Below are 23,767 nucleotides of genomic sequence, written 5' to 3' on the forward strand. Positions count from 1 at the left end.
GCTATATCAACTCAGCTTCTCATGCTGATCAAGAATATATATACTTTATGGGGTCGGAAACGTCTCCTTCTGTGCGCTACAAACATCTGATCAATTTTATAATACACTCTGCAAGGGTATAAAGATAACATAATGATATGCAAATTTTCAAGGTATATTTATTGTTTATGTTATCTTTTCTTTAAAATAAAAATTGCCTGAAGAAACATCAGTTTTTAAGAACTTTTCAGATATTTAATAGACTTTGATGAGTCTTTAGAATGTCTCAACAAATATCCGGCCATAAAGGGCACATTTTTTAAATTTAATACCGTAGTCAGCTCCATTTGAACAATTATTTAGTTATGCCTGAATGGTCGACGCGAAAAAAAGGCAAAATCTAACCGATGACCATGTTGAATAACTTGTAATTTTAAAAGCCAATAATATATATACATATGTTACAAAATAAAAATCATTTATATAAACAAAATTATTCTTTGTTTTGAGCGCACCGGCTTTGAAATGTTTGCAACAGGATTTTTTGTTAATTTTTTATTAAATTAACCTAAATTTTCTTAATTTTTTTTTCTTAATTTGCATAATTTTTCCTAGTTTTTCCTAATTTTTGGTTAATTCTTTGTACATTTTCCTAATTTTTTTCTTAAGCTTTTCCTATTTTTTTTGTTAATATTAATAATTTTTTCTTAATTTTTCCTAAATTTTTCCAATTTTTCCTAATTCTTTGCTAAATTTTTCTTAATTTGTTTTTAATTTTTTACTAATGATTACAAAATTTGTCATATTAAAAAAAAAAATTTAATACAAAAATTTTATTTTTTCTTGATTTCAAATTTTTTAATTATAATGCTAATTTCATTGGCATTATTCAAAGCCAAACGAAAATTGTTCATTACTTTTCATTTTCAATATCAATGAAAAAGTTTTCATAAAAATTTTTTAATTTTTTTTTAAGTAATTAAATTTTCATTAGCAATAAAATTTTCTAATGCTAATAAAATGACCAATGCATTATAAAAGTAATGCATTAGGAACGCATTCTGATTCCAAAAAGGACTTCAAAAGGTGACATTTTTGTTGATGAATGCGTTGAGTTAATGGCCTTCTGTACTTGTGAAACACCCTTTTACCCTTTTCGTGGGCTCTTCTGCTGATATTTTTCCTTGATTCTCTTGTGGTTGCCAGTACGTGGTCTACGTCATTGGATTAAAGGAATTCTTCAAAAGCGTTTGATGTGAAGGCCACCCCTCTATGTACTGCCCATAGGTCCAGAATGACCAATATGTAAAATATGCAGCGGTGTGTACCATTTGATTACACAATGCAAATGTCCTTTTATTTACCCAGCTGTTTATTATGAACTATACATTTTATGCAGTTCACAATCAATCTCGATACTTTACTTTAAATGCGGTATCCAGTACTGTTCTTGAACAGTGTGCATTGTCTTGCACGCCGAAAAATGTCTAACCTTGTGAGATCGTTGTATTTTTTCACGTTCCTATAGTTTTGAGAATACCATTTACTCCTTACCTTAAACTTCTTTGAACAACAAACCACCTTTCACGTTTAAGTTCTTATATTGTTGCTGCTTTAGTATCTCTAAAATTGAGATAATATGATCATTTGTCTGCTGTGCCATCTTTAATCGCGCTGATATTTCATCTTTTATTACTAAGCGCGACTGCGGGTAAAGGCTTAAACAGTTCACGTGCTGCATCTTAACTGCGGAGCTGGTACTCCACTTTCAGACTAAAATCTTGTAAATACAATATCCATTGTGCTACTTTCCTCGGGATGTCCAGCTATGTAAAATGCAAAACAGTCTGTCATAATGTCTACAGTTTTTTAACACCATATATGCTGACTTGAATTCGAGAATGTGGCTATGCAGCTCGGTGCCTCGGAAGAATAGAGGTGTAAAAGTGGTTCACTTATTATCGCCGTCTTTAGTTGCTGCAACGCTTGAAGTTCGCTTTGATTCAAAATAAACTTGACATCTTTATTTAGCAACTTGGTCTACTTGTTTGAAGAATCGGTTTAAGTCATGAAATGCCGGAAGAGATTATTTTTTTTGGGTACCCCGATACGACTGATCTCCATCGTCTTATTTTTCCCGAGTCAAATCTTTCAAACTTCAATTTCGTGAAAGAATTTTGCATTTCTGCAAAAAACTACATTTTTCCCATTCAAAACATCTTTTGCTGCAGTTTCTAGTACCAATTTGGTATGGATTTTTTTTTCTATATATACATTTGTTCATCCTAATTTATAAATTCATATAAATTTTTATATTGTAAGCTCTCTACTTTTTAAAGTAATTAATCCCTTGGGATTGTCTTTATATTTCCGGATTTTATTTATTTTCAAATTAAGTGCACATGCGGTCTTATTGACTATATTCAAGAGAGTGTGCCCGTACCCCGCCTTAGCGTATTATACCCTTTTAGTGTGCCCAAATTCGGTTATCGGGGAAATTTACTGAGACGAGGAGCGGGCTTATTTAAAATATTCCTAATGTTTACATTCGGCCAATCCTGACATTTGATCGACCTCGATCATACAATTCAACAAACATACAACATACAATATACATATATACAATATACATATAAATACTGCTTATCAGATACATATTACAAACAGAAACTCACAGTTTTATCACACGCATGCATCCACGGCTTGAGTCGGGCTGATTCTAAGATACCTTTGTAGGGCAATTGAGTAAGTTGACAATCGTCAATATCAGAGACTTCGTAACGGTCATTTGGAAGAACTCGATTTATTTTATAAGGACCACGGTATTTAGGAGCGAACTTTTTGCACGACCCGGGAGTGACATCTACATTGCGAATGGCAACAAAATCATTGACTCTATAGGATAATGGTGCCCTATGCCTTAAGGCGTACCGCTTTTCATTGCGCTCCTGCGATAATTGAATTTTCGTACTTGCCTCTTGCCTAGTGGCCTCAAGGTTACAGGGGTTTTCTGAACTAAATTTCTCGTCAAGATACTCGGTTAATTCGTCTACTAAGGGGCCTCGCTGATCGCAACCAAACAACAACATTGACGGAGTTTTACCGGTACTACACTGCACTGAGTTATTAATAGCGAACTCGACACGATTAACTAATTTATACCAATCGGCTTGGGCTAAAGGTTCTGACAGCTTTCCCAACATTGGGGTCAACACACGGTTCAAACGTTCGACCTGCCCATTGGCTTGAGGGGCAGCAGTCGCTACTTTAATGTGGTCAATATTTCGATTTTCTACAAACTCAGCAAACTCAAACGACGTAAAACACGTACCTCTGTCGGATATAACTCTTCTTGGTCGGCTATAATAATCAAAATATTTTTCTAACGCGGCGGTTACTTCTTTGGTACTAGTGGAATTTACGGGATACAATTTGACAAACTTTATAAATGCGTCAATCACTACCAAAAGGTGCTTTCTTTTTAATGTAACACTCGGTAAGGGACCTAAGTGGTCAACATGGATAGTATCAAATGGAATCGGACTTTTCGGAATACTATGCAAGGTTCTATTATGTATAGTTCTTGGAACACTATGTAGAATACACGGCAGACAATCTTTTATAAACGACTCAACCTTTGGATTCATTAATGGGAACCAGTACTTTTCTTTCAAATTGTTTACACATTTCTCAACGCCTAAGTGACCTAGTTGCATGCGAGCCGGTGCATACAAACACAGTCTTTCCTTAGCATTTCTTTTGTACACTATACCATCTATTAACTTAAATCCAACATCATTGCCTTTTTCTAACTTTTCTCTTAGTTTACGGATATCCGGATTTTTTTATTTTTTCCAAATATACATATATTTATATCCATTTTATTTCTATATATGTGTGAAAATCTCTGAAAAAACATACGAGTTTATATAATTAGATAATTTAAGTATACATATGTCGATAACTGGACCGTTAACTGATGTGAAGTTTTGGAATAAATAAAAAGAACAAGTGCGCTCGCTTTCATAGATTACTTTCGTCTATATTCTTCGTATCCTTCTTTTTACTAACGAGGCGGAGCGGGTGAAATCGTTTCATGCGACTCTCGGCTCACCCCCCAACTCCAACATCAAACATTAAATGACGACACGAACAATACATTAGCGCTCATCTGCGCTAACACCGGCCTTCAGAAAATCGGCAAGGGTGCCAATTTGTGGATCGCCCTTTTGTAGATTGACCCTTCTGACGTTTTAACGCTGCCAGATTGCTGATTGGCCCGAGTGGCCTGGACGTTAATGTGTCCTCGATTGCCACAAGCACCGTCTCCATCTCCTCTGCTGTTCGGCTGGCGTTGGCTACCGTCCGTAGGAGTAGGTTCTTTGCAGATTTGACACCTGCCTCCCATAGATCGCCGAAGTGCTACGCTCTTGGCTATATGAACGCAAATTCGCATCCGCTTCTTGATGTGAATTCTCGAACTGCGTCCATCCCGCCTTTGATCTTGCGACGAAGATCCAGCAGCTCGCTGCTCGCTCCGACAAAGTTCGTCGCATTGTCGTAGTAGACCACTCGGGGTACTAGTACTTAAATCAGACACCAATTCCAAATAAACCGCTTTAGAAGAAAAGCAAACGAACAGTGCAATATAAGCTTTGTATAGAGGCCTTCCACGAAATCTCAATGTTATGTGTACTGGACCACAAATTCTGAACGGGCGGAGCTCTCTAACTCTGTCTGCCGGAAAATTTCCCATTATTTGCGTCTTAAGACGTGGTTTGTATTTAAAACAGAGTAAGCAAGACCTCACTGTCTGACGGCAGACTTTTAAAGCGTTCACAACCTATAGCTGTTCACCCAGAGTGCTCACTAAAGCTTTTTGGCCAACGTGACAATTCAAAAAAAGGAAATGACGGACATAGATTCGAGCAAATTGCCAGTGTTTTGATAAAATGAGCGGAAATTTCTCAACAACGAAAGTGTTCAAAGGGATTTAAACCTTGAAGTTTCTCACCTACTTTGGCGCTCTTACGAACCCTTTAAATGTATTCTCGAAATTCATTTTTTTCAATATTTCAATAATTTTATGAAATGCCTCTTTTCACTCAGATGCCATCATCATCACATTATCAAACGCGGTCGATTTGTTTGTACATATACGGATGAAACGGAAAACATAACAAAACATCCCTATCAATTTAGCATGTGACGAATAGTACTCAATGATCTCAACTAGAGGGTTCTCGTCAACCCTAAGAGTCAGCATGACAGCTGATTTTTTCACCTACAAACTGCACTCTTTGTACGAGTGTTGTACATGCTGGTTGGTAGGCCACACACATTGAGATTTATTATGAAACAATGTAACTTTTAACCAAATCGAGTCAATTAATTTATCAACATCAAAACCTAGTGATACTAAGTCATCTGGGTTTTGTTTTGTTGGCACATGACGCCAAACTACGTTCTCTGACCATTCTTGAATTTCAGCCACTTTGTTCGAAACGAACGTAGCCACTGTCGATGGGTGTGACTGTATCTAATGTAAGGTCATTTCCGAATCCGACCAAAGGAATGTCCGCTTAATTGGTGCCTTTATGATAATACTGATTCGTTGACAGAGATCTGCGAGAAGGTGAGCGGCACACAGCTCAAGTCTAGGCAATGTTTTTGTCTTGAGGGGCGCTACTTTAGATTTCGACGTTAGCAATGAAGTGCCGAAACCTTGCGCAGTTTTGACTCGAACGTAGTTCCAACATCTATATGCTCTCATTGAGGCATCAGCAAATCCATGAATGTCTATCGGTGATTAAGGTTCTGTATGGACGAATCGTGAAATTTTTATTTTCTTTATATTTACTATAGATGATTTTAATTCGTTCCATGCTGTCTCTAAATTCATTGGAATTGATTTGTTCCATTCAAATTCCTTGATCCACAGTTCTTGCATTGTTCGTGGAGGGGCGGAAGGATCCCAATAAATTACAAATGGTTGGCTGGTGCCAATTTCTTCTGGGTGAGCGAGGGATGAATTAATAACGCGCGATAACTTCGGTTAAAAAACTTATGCTTTATTAAATACACAGGTGGCCGACACGCACGAAATGTTTCGGGTTAAAAGTATACAAATTTCGAGATAGAAAATTCTGAAGAGAAGGAACGGGTGTTCGGGTGAGAAACTCGGATAAGATTGAATATGGCGATTTACAGGAGAACAGCAGGATGCCAAGCACCAAATCCACAGGAGCTCTTTGGTGAAATTGCGGATCAGCGAGCGGAAGGTCAAGCGAATCCTGCTTCACCTTGTTCGGGACGGCGCGGGACGGAAGTGCTTCAGCTACACTAGGCAGCACCACGGCGACTGCTTGGAACTGTCGCAGCGGTTCGTCAGGAGGAGAAATCTGTAGGCGGCACACTTTGTCGCCGCTACCAGCATCGCATTGCCCAATGCCGCGAATGCTAGTTGATACTTTACAGCTTGGAGGATTAATCAATTCAAACATTCTTTGGGAAATAAAGGACGCTTCGGATCCCATATCAATCAAAGCGCGGATTTGAAACTGCTTGCCACGATGATGAATAGTTACCCTTGCAGTACCCAGGAGGCTCGCGAGTGGAGGCGAAGTAACTTCCCACGTTTACATGAGGGCTGCTGGAAGAATCGGAGGACGCAGGAATCGGAATTATACAAGCATCAGGTGCTGAGCTCTCTTGCACTTGAGCGGAAAAGGCCTGAGCTCGTGCCGTAGGTTTTCGGCTTACGGATGGAAAGGTCTGACCGCTAGAGTTTGGTTGAAGGACATCTGTGGCCTCTAGTACACGGTGGCGATCAGTTAGGAATCGATTCAGGTCGTCCCAGGATGAGACGGCGGTCTTAGTTGGAACGGACTGTTCCCACAACAGAAGGGTGGATTTGGGCATTTTGCTCGTACAGATTGCTATGAGAAGGATGTCCCAATTGTCTGTACAAGCCCCGGAAAGCTCAAGACCGGTTAAGCAACCTTGAATTGACGTCTGCAGTTCTCTCAACGCTTTGCCAGACTCTTGTGTTACAGCTGGGATCTGTAGAAGCTGCTTGGCTTGGGTCATAATCAATAATCGATTATTTTCGTATCGCGCAGTGAGGTTATCCCACGCGGACTGGAACCCTTCATTGGTCAAGGGTGACCTAGAAACAATGGCTCTGGCTTCACCGCGACTTTTGCAACTTAAGTGGTAAAGTTTCTCCACTTGTGTTAGGCTTGGATTATGGATAAAAATCGCGGTAAACAAATCACGGAATGTAGGCCAAGCCAGGCTGTCTCCGTTGAAGATTTCGACTTCGCACGGGGGAACTGTGTGGCTTTGGTGGGTGGAATCGACGGAGAGCCTGACTGGTGGGGAAGCTATTTTCGCGGACAACTGCTCGATTCGCTCTCCAAACAAAGTCCCGCCTCGCACATATACCATATAACAATATTCATGTTTAGCTTTAATTGTAGCGATGTGCTTCGGACTATCTTCGTTCTTTTGAGCCGTCAAGGCTTTATAGCATCGTGAAAACTCTGCCTCGACTTTTGTCCAAAGTGACTTAAGCTGGTCTAAGTGTATTTTAACGGAGACGAGTGGCACATCGTCAGCTAAAGCCTGGGACTCGCGAGTCTCGAACGCCGTTAATGCCTCGCACACGGCAACAAAGTCGGAAAGAGACATCGTAGAGTGTTCTCTGAGCTATTACGAATCGAATGGAAACAAATAACTTCGTGGAATTAGAGCTCTCAAGCGAGGATATCGAAACGAAGCCGTAAGTGGACTGTATAAGTATAAGTATAAGTATAGAGGAGGAGTGAGAAGAAGAAATGTCTCCTCTTTTTAATGAACACAATGAATAAGCATAGATAGCATAAATAAAATTATAAAGATTTATAATTTTCCTCGCAGTTGTCTGAATAATTATAAGGATATATAATCACTTGGATATTAAAATTTATACAATGTGGAAAAATTTTTAAATTTATAAGAGTATTTAAAAGTATGGAAAAATTGAGACCAGTAGGATTGGGAGTGCCGATAACTTTTCAATAAGGAAAAAAAAAAAAAACTCGGAATTAGTTTTCATTAAACGGACAAGATCAATTTCATGGATCCCTGAGGAAAAGATCAAAATGCACCAAGACAAGCCAAAATATTAATTCCATATAAATAAAGTTGTACTTATTTTTCTTTAGAAAATATTTTGCGAATTAAATTCAATCAGTCGATTGAAATATGTTTGCACAAGAAGAAAATCACGAAGGAAAAAATGGATGTCGTGACCGAGTCACGGCTTGGCTCAAGTGTCAGCACTGATGAGACTTGAGTGTCAGCACTGATCGAGAGTCAGCTGTTCTGCCGTTGTTTATGTTTTGTGAGTTTAATTAATTGTAAATTGTTTAACGAGGATCACGATTTCCTACTTTAATTATGTAGGTTTCGAATTATTAAATTGCGGAAAGCCAATCGGAGTGGCTGCAATTAATTTTGTGTGGGTGAATTCAAATTGTATGTGGACATATGTATGTGTGTAAATGTGTGCTTAACGCGGCAAAAGTATTACATGTGTATGTACCTATGTATGTACATACATATATATGTATGGATGTAAAAATTATTTGACATAAATAATTTATGCCGATGGACTAATGATCAGCCCGTGGAGTGTGCTGTACACTTTAAGTAAAGGTAAGTGGTACTTTATAAATTCTCGATTATTAAGCACCTCTACTTGCAGGTTAGAAAACAGCTGTTTTTACATGTAGGAATGTATATGTGTGTATATACATACATATGTATGTATGTATTGCTATGCAATTGGACTTTTGGACAATCCGAATTTCGAAGAATGGAAAAAAAAAATGCACTTCATAAACACAAAAATGATCGGGAAATACCATGTAACCCTTGGAACAGGTCAGGTATGTACATACAAGTATACAAAAGTGTGTAGGTCGCTATGGAAGAGCGGGAAACCTCACACTTTTATAAGTTTGTAATGGAATATAATGTGAATGAGATTTTTAATAAGAAATGTTGTACTTATCAGGAATTCCGCCGATGCAAGCTGGAATAGCGGAAGGATATCCGGCTCGAAGGACCAATGTTCGTGGAGGGGCGGAAGGATCCCAATAAATTACAAGTGGTTGGCTGGTGCCAATTTCTTCTGGGTGAGCTAGGGATGAATTAATAACGCGCGATAACTTCGGTTAAAAAACTTATGCTTTATTAAATGCACAGGTGGCCGACACACACGAAATGTTTCGGGTTAAAAGTATACAAATTTCGAGATAGAAAATTCTGAAGAGAAGGAACGGGTGTTTGGGTGAGAAACTCGGATTAGATTGAATATGGCGATTTACAGAAGAACCCTTCGTCACCCTCCTCAGTATGACCGCATTCGGTTTTGGGAAAAACCCTACCCCTCACTCTCTGCTGTTCACCCGGTGGCATTAACATGCATTAAGATTTTTCCTCTAACAATTAGGGGACTAAAAAGACCTAACGGATCAAATAAACGAGATGTCACCGAGAGAATGTTCCGTTTTGTCGCTCGGAGGCTCATAAACGAGTCATCGATTTGGAATCGGAATACGTCTTCCCCAGGTAACCAAACAACACCAAATGCCTTGGTCGAATCTGATTCTGAAATTGTTATCGGCGTTGCTGTGCTAAGGACAGCGGAGGCTGTTGATCTGTTTGAGAACCATTTGGTTAAATTAAAGCCTGCTTTACACAATGCCTGTGACACTTCAGACTTGATTGTTAGAAGGTTCTCAACGCAACCAGCAACAGTCAACATGTCATTAACATAAAAATCGTGCCTGATAACTTTAACAGCTTTTGGAAGTGACAGTTCAATCATCTCACCCAGCTTTGTCAAACACCGTATTGCCAGAAACGGAGCTGGCGCCGTACCACACGTAACAGTGTTTAACCTGAACACTTTGGAAAAAATCATCTGGGTTTTTTCTCCACAATATGAGCTGAAAATCTCGATCTGCTTTATTATTATTTGACGATACATTTTCTTGACGTCAGCGGTCAAGGCATACTAATGCACACGAAATTGAAGCAAAGTCGAGTGCAGCTACTCTTGAATGGTGGGACCGACCATCAAGATGTCATTCAACGATGTTTGTGGCGAAGTTTTGTATGATGCATCAAATACAACACGAAGTCGACGTGCTTTGAAGTCTTAATACTACCTGATGTGGAATGAAATAGTGTGGATGAGTGGGAATTTTTATCGGTTTCTGACATGTGTCCCAATGAAAGATATTCTTCCATAAATTCCACATACATAGTTCTTAATTCCACATTTTTCGACAACCTTCTTTCGAGCAACAAAAACCGGCTAAACGGCGGTCAAATGAAACGGCTCAGCTAATTGCAGATTATTAGGTATTTTCCATCCAGTGATATTAACGCTTTCAGGTGGCTGATATGACGAAATGGACTTCAGAATTCAAAAACCCAAGGATACGTCACTGCGATTTACTCGCGACGTCACCACCGTGTGTAACAATTTATTGAGTTGTGCACTGGAATCAGTAATTTTAAGCAAGTATATTGGACATCTTCTCTAGGTAACTGCAATTGTTGGGCCATTTCTTCGGTTATCAAGTTGGTCATGGAACAACTATCGAGCAATGTCTGGCCAGCACGAAATCAACAGCTTTTGTTCTAACGCCAACGAGCGCAGTAACACTCGGAAACGCCACATGCATAACATGTGGATGGAATGTTGTTCGTCTTGTGAACGTGGTGGTAACGCTAAACCACTGTTGACTGTGTATATGTGCAGCAACGTATGGTGCGACTTTCTTATTTGCCACAAAACACGAAAAGGTGCTACGAGTATGCCTCGTGGAGACTGATCTGTGATCAAACTTAACAAAGTCTACCGACTGCTTTGCTGATTCTTCAGCCAACTTGTGTTGATGACGACGATATCGTGTGTCCACGATGGGATTGTCGCATAATTGAGCTGCTCTTCCCACTTACACTTTGTTTGTGAATTAACCTTGTTCATAACTAAGTGAATTAAAATTGCATTTAAAATTACTTTTTTGTCTCCAATTGACAAAAGGCCATAAATGGCAGAGACAGAGTCAACTAGAACCCTCAACGCTGCAGCTGATGGATGTACCATCTTATGGAGAAATATTTTCCATGAAAATGAGGCAGTCGTTGTCATAAACTTGAGATCGCCTTATCTTAATTGTTTTCGGTGACTAGAGCTTCACCGGAGAGACACGATAATAATTTCTCTATCTTGAGAATTGACCTGTCATTATGGACAAGGGTTTCGAACAACGAGATAAAATTTTTAAACTCTGAGTACTTCCCACTAAACTTTAGCAGTTGTGAATTCGGAAGACGAGATGAAGCCGGCGGTTCGGACGTATGTTCCTTATGCCCTTTGGTATCGGACGACTTGTTTAACGCGGACCTAAGTTGTGATTTCGCCGAAATACACAACTCTTCTAACTCTAACCTATACTTATCGTCGGAGTCAAATGTCTCCACTCGAGTTTGATATCACAGCGCAGACTCGATATTGGTATTTAACATTTCCAATCTACATTCCAAGTCTATTGCTTGAAACGAAATACTTCTATCTTTTAATTGGCCACAAACGCGTTTAATACTTTTTACGCATTTAGTTTGTCGTTTCTTTGCATCATCGTAATCTTTGGGAATTGTCCCAGATGGAGGAGCCATTGTTGCAAGATGAATAATTTAATAGGACGAACTCGAACCGATTTTAAATTTATTTACTTATACAGAACAAAACAAACTTGCTGAGCAACTATGAGCCGAATCGAATTTTATTGCTAACGATTTTTTTTTTTTTTTTTTTTTTGTTAGGTGTCATGCCTTTTTTTTAAAATTGAGATCTGGTTCCAATTTGAAATTTTTTTATACAGCAATTATTTGTTTTATTAAGTGCTTCTATCAATATTATATTTATGCAATATTATATTTATTTTTATTTAAATAAAATATATTGCTCAAATATTGAAAAAATATTTAAAACAAAAAATTTAATAAAAATATATTTTACAGCGAACGAATTTTTGTTGACAATCAGCAACTATGATGTCAACCGAGAAGATATTTAGGGTATTAATGATCAGTAAAACCAAAAATGTATATCCCTACCAATTTGGGCGTACTCTAGGGCATTTTATTGAAACGAAACGAAAAATGTGTATACCCTACCAATGTGTATACCAGTCTAGGTGTTCGATCAAACGTAAAAAAGTATATACCTTATTATTATTATTTGTTGGTTCCTAGGGTAGTGCGTCACCAGCTGTAAGCGCGCCAACGATGCAAGCACAACAACACAACGACGAAAAGAAACGGAGCATCAAATGTAAGTATGAATGTATGAATGTGTGTGTGCATGTGCAATGCCGAACCAACTAAACGGTACGCATGTACCAGATTGCTAGCGAGGGGAGATCGGGGCGACAAAAGCGAATTTTTTGTGCTTAGCAACAAGAAAGAAATTTTGGTGCAAACACCGACGAATAATTTTTAAAGTCGCATCTTAACCAAAAAAAAATTGAATTTAACGATTCGAAAATTAGTTTCTTAACAATGCAAAGGTAAAGTCGACCACAAATTAGGTAAAGCGGTTCAGTTGTTAGTAATTATTTATACGTAAATATGCATGCATTTGTTATTGTAATGCATTTATGTACATATGTACATATGTATTTTCTGTGCTAGAAATTGAAAGCATGTGCTTAAGATGGTCAGCAAAATTACCAATTTCTCGATTTGGGCTCTTTCAATTTTTAGCACTTTACCTGGGACTTTATCTCCGGTTTGGAATCAACTTTCCTTATCTCCTTGTTCGACATCGAATCTTTCGTCCAATTAAACAAGGATATGAACAGCTTTAGATAAGACAATTTTTTTCACGGAAGATGTGGAAATTTATTTATTGGCTTTAATTGCACTCCGATGCGACGCAATCAAATAATAAATAATTTACTTTATGTATAAATGTATGTATATATATTTTTTTTTTGTGTGTATATTTATGTATCAACACAAAAAAAAAAATATATAAAAAGAATAACGCGACACTTTAATATCAACATCCATTTGCACCGCCGCCGTGTGCAGACGTGTTTTTTTAATGCACTCCGCAAAATTTAGTGTAACAATAAAAAAGGCCGAGTTTGCAAAAGTTGTGTAGGGCTCTCAGTCGCCTCAGGGACGCCTATTTACAATCTTATTGCTGTTAGTTTGTTCTAATAGCAATAAATACTAAGTTGCAACAACAAAGTGCGTAATTTTTTTTGGAAAATCCATGTCCACCAATTCGGGCCCAAGCTCTTTCGATCCCCACCAGCAACAGCTACAAGAACTAATTGTACAACAACAACGTGAGCGTCGACTTTCGGTCCAACGCAACAACGCATACTTTTCGGTGGTGTCGCCGACCCCACTGAATGCTACCGTAAGCAATAGCACCGAAAGTGCAAGACACTCAGCAATCAACAGCAATTTACCGTGGACAGAGCAGTGTGCTTCTCCATCAATATCGATAACTGGGTCACCGATTGCACCGACCAGCACCGTCAGCTCGTTGACTAGCAACTACTCGTCTTAAAAGAAAAGACAGACCAACCCAATAATAAGTGATTAGGGCCGCCTGCAATATCCCCAGGATTTATCTTAAGTACTAGATTAAGAAAAATCTCAAACTTGTTGCTATGATCTAATTAGAGAGTAGATTCAACAAATATATAGGTATATTAAAGCCAAATTATTAATATTTTATTTGTGTCTTATTTTAACCAAGTAGATGTTTTTATGTTTAGTTTTTCTGTATTTATGTTAAATATTTCTTGATGGCTTAAAAGTTTTGGATTAAATATTCCTAGCCTTGTCAACTGCATTCCTAACTCTATGTCTTCTATGTATTCTGTAAAATGCTCTAAGTTAAACATTAGTATATTTTATTTTTTGTCTGCATCCTGTTGCATAGTAAGGTTATTTAGGAGTTCTATATTTTTGTTGACTGATTCAATGATATGATTAAGTTCATTATTTTGGGCGCTATTTGCTGATAGACTATCAATTTTTTGTTCAAGTTCTTCTTTATCGTATTGGTCTAAGGTGCCGAAAAGATATTTATGTGCTGTGCCTATTATGTTAAATAAGACCTCGCTTATTTCTCTATATTATTTTTATGCCGTTCATTTCGCGAATTAATTTTTCGACTAAATACTGAATGTGGACTATGTATGTTATTATATGGTTCTGACTACTCAACCAAGTTGTTGTAGGTGGTTTGTAAGTTGGTTAAATTTACAGTTAAATAATGATATTCGAAATCTGAGGGTAAATCCATGGTTCCTGTTTTGAATACAAGATATCCATTAGGTGCCTTTATGGGATTAATTTCAATGCTTTGATTATGCGTCGAGTGCACCATTGATAAGAGTAGATATAGTAATGTTAGTATCTCTGAAATTAATTAGTATATTTACTTTGATGAGTTTTCTTTTTCTTTTTGAATTTCGATTTGTAGTGTGTTGTTTGTCTACCTCGGTTTGTTTCAATATAATGTTTGTCGTCAACTTGGGTAATTTCACTTGTTTTCTTAAAGGGTGCTGTCGTTTTCAATCTATCTTAAGGTGCTTGTTTATACTGTGTATTTATTTCAAAATCTTTCCTATTTTCATTTAATTTATCAATTTGTTTTGCTTTGTTAGCTTGTGTATTAAAAGGTTATGCCTGCGTAAATAAAGATATCCGCTGGTGTTCTGTTTGTCGTTAGATGTTTAGTTTTATGATTATATGTGTAAAGGATAGTTTCAAATTTAGTTTGTTTGTCCTCTGTACTAGATTCTGCATTAATAACTCTTAGCTTTTCGTTTACAGTCCTGTAGAATCTTTCCACGTCTGAAACACCATTTTTCCTCGATGTTATACTTATATTAACGTTTTCCGATTGTAGCCAATTTGGAAGTACTATGCAACTGAAAGCTGAGTTCTTATCTGCTTTGTTTTCTATGGGTTTACCCATATCATTAAAGATTTTTGTGATTGCCCTTTTTGTTTCAAGCCAATCTCGACTTTTAACTTCAACTAAAGTCGCGTACGTTGAATAAATTTCTATACAAAATAAAAATTGTTGATTGTCGATTAAATAGAAATCCATCACGTATTTTTCTCTAGCGTTTCAAAAGATAATTTGGTATTTCGGTTTTCTGATTATGATAAATTGCATATATGGCATTCATTAATGAAGTTTTAAACTAATTTTTGATAGTCTGGATAATAGTATTTTTATTTAAACCAGTTGTAGTGATTTATGGTGTTTAAGAATAATTTCTTTGAATTCTTCATAGGTGGGAACGTCTTTTAATTTATAAGTGGCTCTTAATGTTTTTGTTTGGCTGTCTGGACTAATTATTTCAAGATAGGCTTCTTGGAGTATTTGAAAATCTGTGTCGTTTTGAATATAAAGTGAGTTATTTTTTGAGCGTAAATATTCCTTAATAATTTTTTTAGCAAACTGATTGGTCATTTCTACATATGATATTTCTTTCCTCGTTTTGTGAAAATAGTGAGTAACGTTGATTTTTTTTTTTCGTTGCATTTATTGAATTCTATTTGACGATTGTAGAATTTCAGAGGTTTTTTTGGCTATTAGGTTTTCGTTATCTTCTTGAGCACTATGTACTGTAGCTCTAGAACTACTTATTTCTTCACCTAAAAGATTTTCATCTATTTTTATTCTGGTAAAGGCGTCTGCCACATAATTCTCTTTTCCTGGTAAGTATTTTATTTTGTAATTAAATTCGTTCAATTTTATTTTCCATCTGTGTAATTTCATGGTGAACGCACCAAAAGCTATATTGCTAGCATCAGTGGTTAGAAAAAATGGTTTTTTTAAATCGGGATATGCAAGTATGGTATCGTTCATAAGAAGGCATTCTAATTTTTCAAAGGATGTGGGTCGTTTATGTTAATCTTAGCTCCTTTCTTTAATCCAATTCTGTTTGCTTTTTCTAGAACTCGCATTTATTTATTTGCATTTATCTAATTGTATTTTTAGATTAGCATTGCACAATTTAGCAAATACCTTTTTTAGTGATGCCAAAGATTCTTCTAATGATTCTAAACAATAATATCGTCTAAGTAGACTAAACAATCTTTATCGATTAAATCTTCTAATAAATTGTTTATACATCTTTGAAACGTTGCTGGTGCATTTTTTAGCCCAAATGGCATTCGTGTGTACTCGTAATGACCAATTTGGATTTGATGGAATCTCCTGGTTGTAAAATATTGACATTTTCCAAGTTTGTCTAATATTTCATCCATTACTGGTATTGGGAACTTGTCATCGACAGTAATCTAATTTAGACTACGATAGTCGATTAGTAGGCGGAACTTTTGTTCCTTGGATACGTCCTCTTTTTTAGGTAAGATCCAGATTGGTGAACAATAGGGCGATTTCGATTTTTGAATGATTCTCTGTTCTATCATTTCATTAATTTGTTTATTGACTTCTTGGTCAAAGATTTGTGGGTATTTGTATGGGTGTTTGTAAATTGGGTCTTCGTGCTTAGTTCTGATGTTATGTTTTATTGTACTGGTAAAGGTCAAATTATCACCTATCCTATACCGGATATCGCTAAACTCATGCAATATTTTCTTTAACATTTCTATTTCTTCTGAATTTAAATGATCAAGTCTAAATTCGTTTCTTTCCTCGATACCGTTATTTATTTCATGTGCGAATGCTTCATATTCGAACTCTGGGGGAGGATAAGGTATTGATTCTTCTTGTTCTTCTTTATTGGTGTATTTGAAATAGAATTTGTGATTTGATAATGTTACACTATTTTCTTCGTAATTAATAACGGCCTGACTTTGAGATATTTTCTACCTAACACTATGTCATATGTTGATGAAAATTTATGGCAATAAAATTTTTGATGGTTGGGGCAAAGTTTGCTTGGTGCGAAAGATACGCTTTTATTAAGCTCAATTATTCCTATTATTGTTTGAACATTTACATTTTCTGATGTTTCTGGAAAGTTGAAATAATTTTCGTTGATAATATTTATTTAAGAGCCTGTGTCTATAACGCACTTTAAAGGAATCTTATTGATTTTTAGTTGGACATAGGGATTTGATTGGAGGTTGTAACCTTCCTATTCGGTTTCTCGTTGCGCGCCATAAATTTTTATGTAATCGGTTCTCCTATCACAGCGACGATAAAGCTATCGATAACCAAAAAAGAAGGCGGTAGGTGAATTGCAGCAGATTCGAGATCCTCTGGTTCCGTAGCTCTTGCGGGGTGGGGGGTTGTTTGCTGAATCTCTACCTTTAATTATAAAATTTAATTTTATTAGGATCTCTACTGAAACTAACTTTAAATGAAAATAGAAAGACTGGCAGAAAATACTTACGAAAACAGTAGGGAATTCATGTTAATAAAAAACGAAAGAAATGAAGGTGTATCCTTTTGTTCACCAGCTAGCGGTTACTGAGGTCAAGATGTAGATGGACCTTATCAGTTCTATACCCTCCCAACCATGAATCTTTATTGGCATTTGTAAAGATTCCCAAAAAACTGATCGATATCAACTCATGTACCCATATCACTAGGAAAATTAATTAGAAAGCTTAAGCAATCATATTCAAATTCATTATAATTTCAGATAGAAGCATTTCTTGTTGTACACAATAAATTTGAAAGAAATATTTACAGACTAATTTTAAACAGCTGGTCTGGTATGACTCAACATTTTGAGATTCCGAACTTTCCGACTTGCAAAACAATGGAACGCAAAGTTAATTAAACTATTGAATAAGAGGGACTAAAACTAGCAGTATAAAAGAGAGCTTACTAGTTACACATTGTTAATTATTGTAGAAGATTATAGAATAGAAAAAAAATATAGAAGGAATATTAAATGAATACAGTTAACATTTTTTCTTGTAATTATTCATCTTATTTCAAGTTCTCTTTTATCTTTTTTTTTTTTTTTTGTTTTTAAATTCTTTAAAGTTATTTTAAATTTTCAAGTCGCACAAATTCACTCATTGCTTTAATTTCTCTTCAAGCCAAACATTACGAAAATCAATTTTTTTTTTTTTTTTTTTTTATTTAACTATCTGGTTGATCACAAAACGCTGAAACAGAAATTACATCAACAAATCGGAGTATCAATTGACTACCATCCTCCATAGTTCGCAAAAACTTGGTTGAAAGTCGCCGAATTGATGCTGCTTAATACACTAGGCACTTACCCCATAGTTTATTCGCTGAAAGGCCTTCCATCGATGCACTGTGGGAGGGTGTTTATATGATGATTTCTCCTTCGCGCTTTATGACCACCATTAAACTCCGTTCACTTACTTTGCTTTTACATTTACGCTATTTTACGTTACTCTCGACTTGAATTATTTAATATAACCTTAACGAGACTTTAATTGATTCAATATTTGACTTATTTACATTCTTTTTTTTTTTTTTTTTTTTTTCGTTTAACTTGATTAGGAATTAAAATTTAATAATAAGATCAGAAATGAAAATATCAGGACTTAAAGATTTCGTTCAAAACGAGGTTAATTTAAAAAAAAATTTGTAGGAGCTTTCGAGGTGGTCACATGGAATGCGCTAAATAGGCAAGCAGTATCCAGAATTTGGCTAAAAGACAAACTTTGTCTGGGTCAGCAGCGACAGAAGGTTAAAACTGCCTTTAAAACCTTGCCGTACAAAAAAATCCGGTTCACCGAAGGTTAGGACACCTTTCGGGAAATGAGACACTTTGGTCGCACCGTAAGCCTTAACTTAGAAACGTTGTGGCACTGCCGGTGTTTAGTTGGCGGTGTCTTTTCAATGTCCGAATGCCAATTCCAGAAGGCAACGACAACCGAAAATTCGGATGCACGTGCTCCGGCACCAGAAATGGGTATTTGAAAACTCGCCGGTTTTCCAGAAAATAATCTTCCCAAACGAAAGCTATCAGCAATATTGGCCAGAAAAAGTAAGGTTTCCAATCTAGGATATAGAGTAAGATGCAGATGGCGGCGGGGTAAAAATTCTAATTAACCTACATACCTGCTATGATTTATAACCAAAGATTTGGACTACAGCTTTTTTTTTTTTTGTACACACTTTTTCTCCTCAGAATTAAAAATGAAAATGAAGCCTAGCAAAAAAATGAAGCGCGTTGTCACCTCCAGAAAAACGATAGATCATTTATCGCTATCCCCATATTATGCGTTTATCGATCGATCGATACCAATATTTTTATTTATTGATTAATCGCTATTGGCAAAGTGGCGCGTAAAGTCGTTAAGTTTAAAAATTTGAAAGTTTAAACTAGCGCACGCTACACCACCCGATAATATGCAACGTTAAGCAGCATATTAGTGGGAATTAGTTCCGTATATCCTTGGCGTGAAATGTTCCTACTTCTCTACCTTGTATATTTTCTAACAAATAAAAGCAGTTTCCGAGCTTCTTTTTGATTCGACTTTTTATGAATTTAGGGGCTAATTTAGCATTGAAGTTTTGAGAGAATTTGCTTAACGCGAAATTTCTGCGAAAAACTTCTTGGCCTTCTTTAAAAGAGACAGACTTACTGCGAAGATTATACTGTGCTACATTTCGATCATATGCTTTCTTAATGTTTTCTCTTATATCCTGTCGCAAAAGGTTTAACTGGTCAGTCTGATTGAGCGGTGTTATGGGCTCTTGTAACAACTTTAATTCCTTTAAAAGTTTATAATCTGATCCATGAGTAACCATGTCCAGTCCGAACAAAGCTTTAAAGGGTGAGCAACCTAAAGATTGATGCAACGAGGATCGCAATGCACAAGATATACTCGTTAAATGTTGATCCCAAAGCGTTTGATCCTGATTTTTTAAATACGAACGGATCGCAGCTAACAGAGAACGATTAACACGCTCAGCTGCGTTGCTTTGCGGAGAATATAAAGCGGTATACTGATGTTTTATGCCTAGTTCAGTAAGAAAAGAATTGAACGAATTTGCCTTAAATTGAACACCATTATCACTAACGATGATTTCCGGTACTCCAAAACAATGAAATATCTGTTTTAACAAAAATTCTTGTAAATCCTCCGTGCGAAACTTTTTCAGAGGTTGTAACCAATGATATTTACTGAAATGGTCAAGAACAATTAATAAACCGACAAATCCATTTTTGCTACGAAGGTAAGGACCAAGTAAATCGATATACAGACGTTGAAAAGGTCTACAAGTTGGAATATGCTGTCCCATAGGTGGTCTAAGCGTATAATTTGGGGCTTTGGACTCCTTACAAGTGTCACATTGACGAATATAGTCCCGCACATCCTTTACCATACCAGGCCAAAAAAGAGTTCTACGTATCTTGTCAACAGTTTTCTGCATACCTGAATGTGAAGAGGTGTGGCTATCGTGAGCTTGTTTTAGAACATCAACTCTGAGTTTATCCGGCACCCATAGTTTCCAAGAAAGCTTCTCTTGATAAGAATCTCCATTGGCATGTTCGGTTCGAATATACAAATGTTTATTTACAATTTTGATATCTGGGAATTTGTCTGGATTTTCAGTGATTTTCTTCTTCAGATACATATAACTATCGTCCAAAAATGCTTCAGAGTCAAGATCTATAATCGGACCCATTTCTATCGCCTCTATCGAAAGGTTGGGCAATCTTGATAACGCGTCAGGAATCAAGTGTTCTTTTCCTTTTCTATGCGACATATTAAACTTAAATTGTTGTAAGCGAAAAATCCATCGAGCTAATCTCCCAGAAACATTTTGTTGACGCATTAGCCACAATAAACTAGAGTGATCAGTAACTACTTCAAATTCTTGCAATTCCAAATAACACCTAAATTTTTCTATAGCCAGTATAACGGCTAAACATTCGCGTTCAGTAACACTATAATTGCGTTGGGCACGACTTAACTTTTTAGACATGAAAGCAATAGGCTTCTCTTCCTCTGCGTCTGATAATTGTACAAGTACAGCGCCAATACCATAATCGCTGGCATCACAATGTAAGAAAAATTTCTTATTAAAGTCCGGGTTTTGTAGAATAGGGGCAGAAGCTAATAGATCCTTCAACTTATTCATAGAAGCTTGAGCTTCCGGAGTCCAAACAAAATTTATTTTTGTTGACAACAGTTCCGTTATAGGATAAGTGAGATCGGCAAAATTCGGTATAAAACGGCGATACCAACCGCAAACTCCAAGAAATCCTCTAGTTTGTTTCAAATTCCTAGGTGGTGGCCAATTTTTAATACATTCAATCTTTGACGGATCGGTGCAGATACCTTTACTGTCTATTACATATCCTAAATAACTAATGCTTGCGACACAAAACTGACTTTTCTCTATGTTAATGGACAGATTAGCTTTCCGAAATTGCTCCGAAATTCTTGCTAACACCGAAAGATGAGATGAGAAATCCTCTGAAATTATGCACAGATCATCTAAATAGCAAAATACACAATGGCGAAGGTCAGCAGGGACTACTTCATCCATTAGACGACTCATAGTAGATGTGGCATTACAAAGGCCGAAAGGCATAACTGTGAATTGATATAACGGTCTTCCTGGTACTGTAAATGCAGTAAGAGGTTTGGATGCTTCCGTTAATTCTATTTGCCAATAGGCATCCTTTAAATCGATTTTGGAAATAATATTTGCCTTGGGTAATCTTGAAAAAATACTGTCAATGCTGGGCAAAGGATAAGCATCCTTAATTGTGACTGCATTTAACTTGCGAGCGTCTAAGCACAGTCGCACTTTATTGGGCTTTATTACTGGTCGAATAGGAGAGCTCCAGGCGCTAACAGCTGGTTCGATAACTCCTAGTTGAATCATACGATCAATTTCTGTGTATACTAATTTTTCAACAGCGGGACTAATAGCGTAAAAACGTTGTTTTACCGGTTTGGCTTCGCCAATCTCGATATGATGTTTTATTAAGGACGTACGTCCGAGATGATGACTTGCATTGGGAAACATTTGCTTGACGGCTTCAAGCTGTCTAATTTGGGAATACGTGAGAGAATAAGAACTAGGGTCAGTCTCTAACTTTTTTTCAGAACCAATCTCGATCGAACTAATTATAGACGGGGCAAGTTCGAAAATTCTCCAAAAATCATGACCTAATATTAATCTTTTCTTCAACGTAGGAATTACAAATAATTTCAACATTCTTTCCAATCTACCGTATCGTACTATTACTTCTAACATACCAATCACATTTTGGCCGTTTCCGTCCGCTGTGCGCACTTGACCTTTAGTTTTTACAAATTGGGGAAAATGTGAAAAATCTGTTTGTGCTAAATCCGAGCCTATACAACTAATGCTGGCACCGGTATCCAATAAACCTAATTCTGTGAACGTAAGAAATGAGACTTCGGCATAGCTCCTATTATCGTTGTCGTTTCTAAAAATTGTTGCAACAAAAAGTTTCTTGGTTTGTCTTGCGTGATCATAATATTTCCTTAGTCTTAACGTGCGTTTAGACAAGGGTTGGTCAGATCTGAAAATTCTGTCTTTAACAGTAAGGTAATGTTGTAAACGCTCAGGATATGACAAAAATCTTAGTGGGAGTTTTTGAGACTTTCGTACGTTTACTTTGTGATTCACAATGTTGATACTTTGTTGAACGTTTTCCGAGTTTGATGTAACTATTGCGGGAGCATCTGACGTTGTCTGGATGCACCCTTCGGTCGGTTTTCCGCTAGCCTTTTTATACAATCTTGACATTGAGGCTTGTAAACATTGGCCGTGCCGCAACCGTAACAAAAAATTGTGCGTTCCTCTAGACAGTTTTGCCAGGTGTGACCGGCTTCGCGACAATTCCAACAAACGAACTTCCCTTGCACAGCGGAAACTTCATATTCCTCGTCTGGGTCTGGAACTATTTTATTATCTTCGGGTTCCCCTTCTTGAATTTCAAAAATTTGTCTGCGTCCATTCGCTTTGGTGTTAGAAATTACTTTTACTTGAGGGCTGAGCTCCTGTGTTAGATTTTCTTGCATCTGTACTAATCTACGAAGGTGACCTATTGATGCGATGGATTGATATAGTAACTTTTGTCGTATCTCTGGCAACAGGTTATTTTGTAAAATTTCCATCAGCTCCTCTTCCTCAAACTTTATACCGAACTTGTCAATCAAAGAAGCTACCTCATCGTAAAAACAAACAAAAGATTCTCCAGCTTTTTGCTTTCTAGCACGAATCATTTATTTGCTCATAAAATCTGATCGATAGTCTTTATATTGCTGACGAATAGCTGAACAAAACTCGCTCCATACTATTCGAGGGACTTGCTTATGATATCTCCAATACCACTCGCGGGCTTTTCCTCCAAATAATATTTGAATATGTTTACACACCCCAATAAAATCACTATCAAGAGTTTCCTCCGTTAGGGCTTTTACTCTATAAATAAATTCTTCTACTCCTAGACCTTCCGTAGATCCGTCAAAACGTAGATTCCATTTCTGCATTACATTTGCAATTTTTGCATTTTGAACAGATGTAGGGCAGGGCGAACTTATCAGAGATCGGGTTTGGACCGTGTCTAATGGAACTTCTCGCTGGCCTAAATTCATAGGTAACGACGATACTACACGAGAAACTGTTTGTTCTATCATATTTTGTATAACCGTATAATCGATCTCTCGATTAGGACGAGTATTATTACCACGATTTGGTCTTGCTCTTCGCTGATTAGGCATGGTTCTA

General features: G+C 36.9%; 1 protein-coding gene and 1 long non-coding RNA gene across 2 annotated transcripts in view; one reads left to right on the top strand and one right to left on the bottom strand.

Annotated features, from left to right (window-relative positions):
- dpr21 (defective proboscis extension response 21) overlaps nt 1–23,767 on the bottom strand; it is a 333,010-nt gene that overhangs the window by 14,471 nt on the left and 294,772 nt on the right. The gene's annotated exons all lie outside the window — the stretch shown is intronic.
- On the top strand, nt 8,769–9,431 carry LOC137574702 (uncharacterized). The gene is made up of 3 exons (XR_011032045.1): nt 8,769–8,912; nt 9,041–9,161; nt 9,232–9,431. It is a non-coding gene; the product is annotated as an uncharacterized lncRNA (long non-coding RNA).

This window comes from Drosophila tropicalis, unplaced genomic scaffold (assembly GCF_018151085.1).
Source record: "Drosophila tropicalis isolate 14030-0801.00 unplaced genomic scaffold, ASM1815108v1 contig_1002, whole genome shotgun sequence".
NCBI classification, from domain to species: Eukaryota; Metazoa; Arthropoda; class Insecta; order Diptera; family Drosophilidae; genus Drosophila; species Drosophila tropicalis.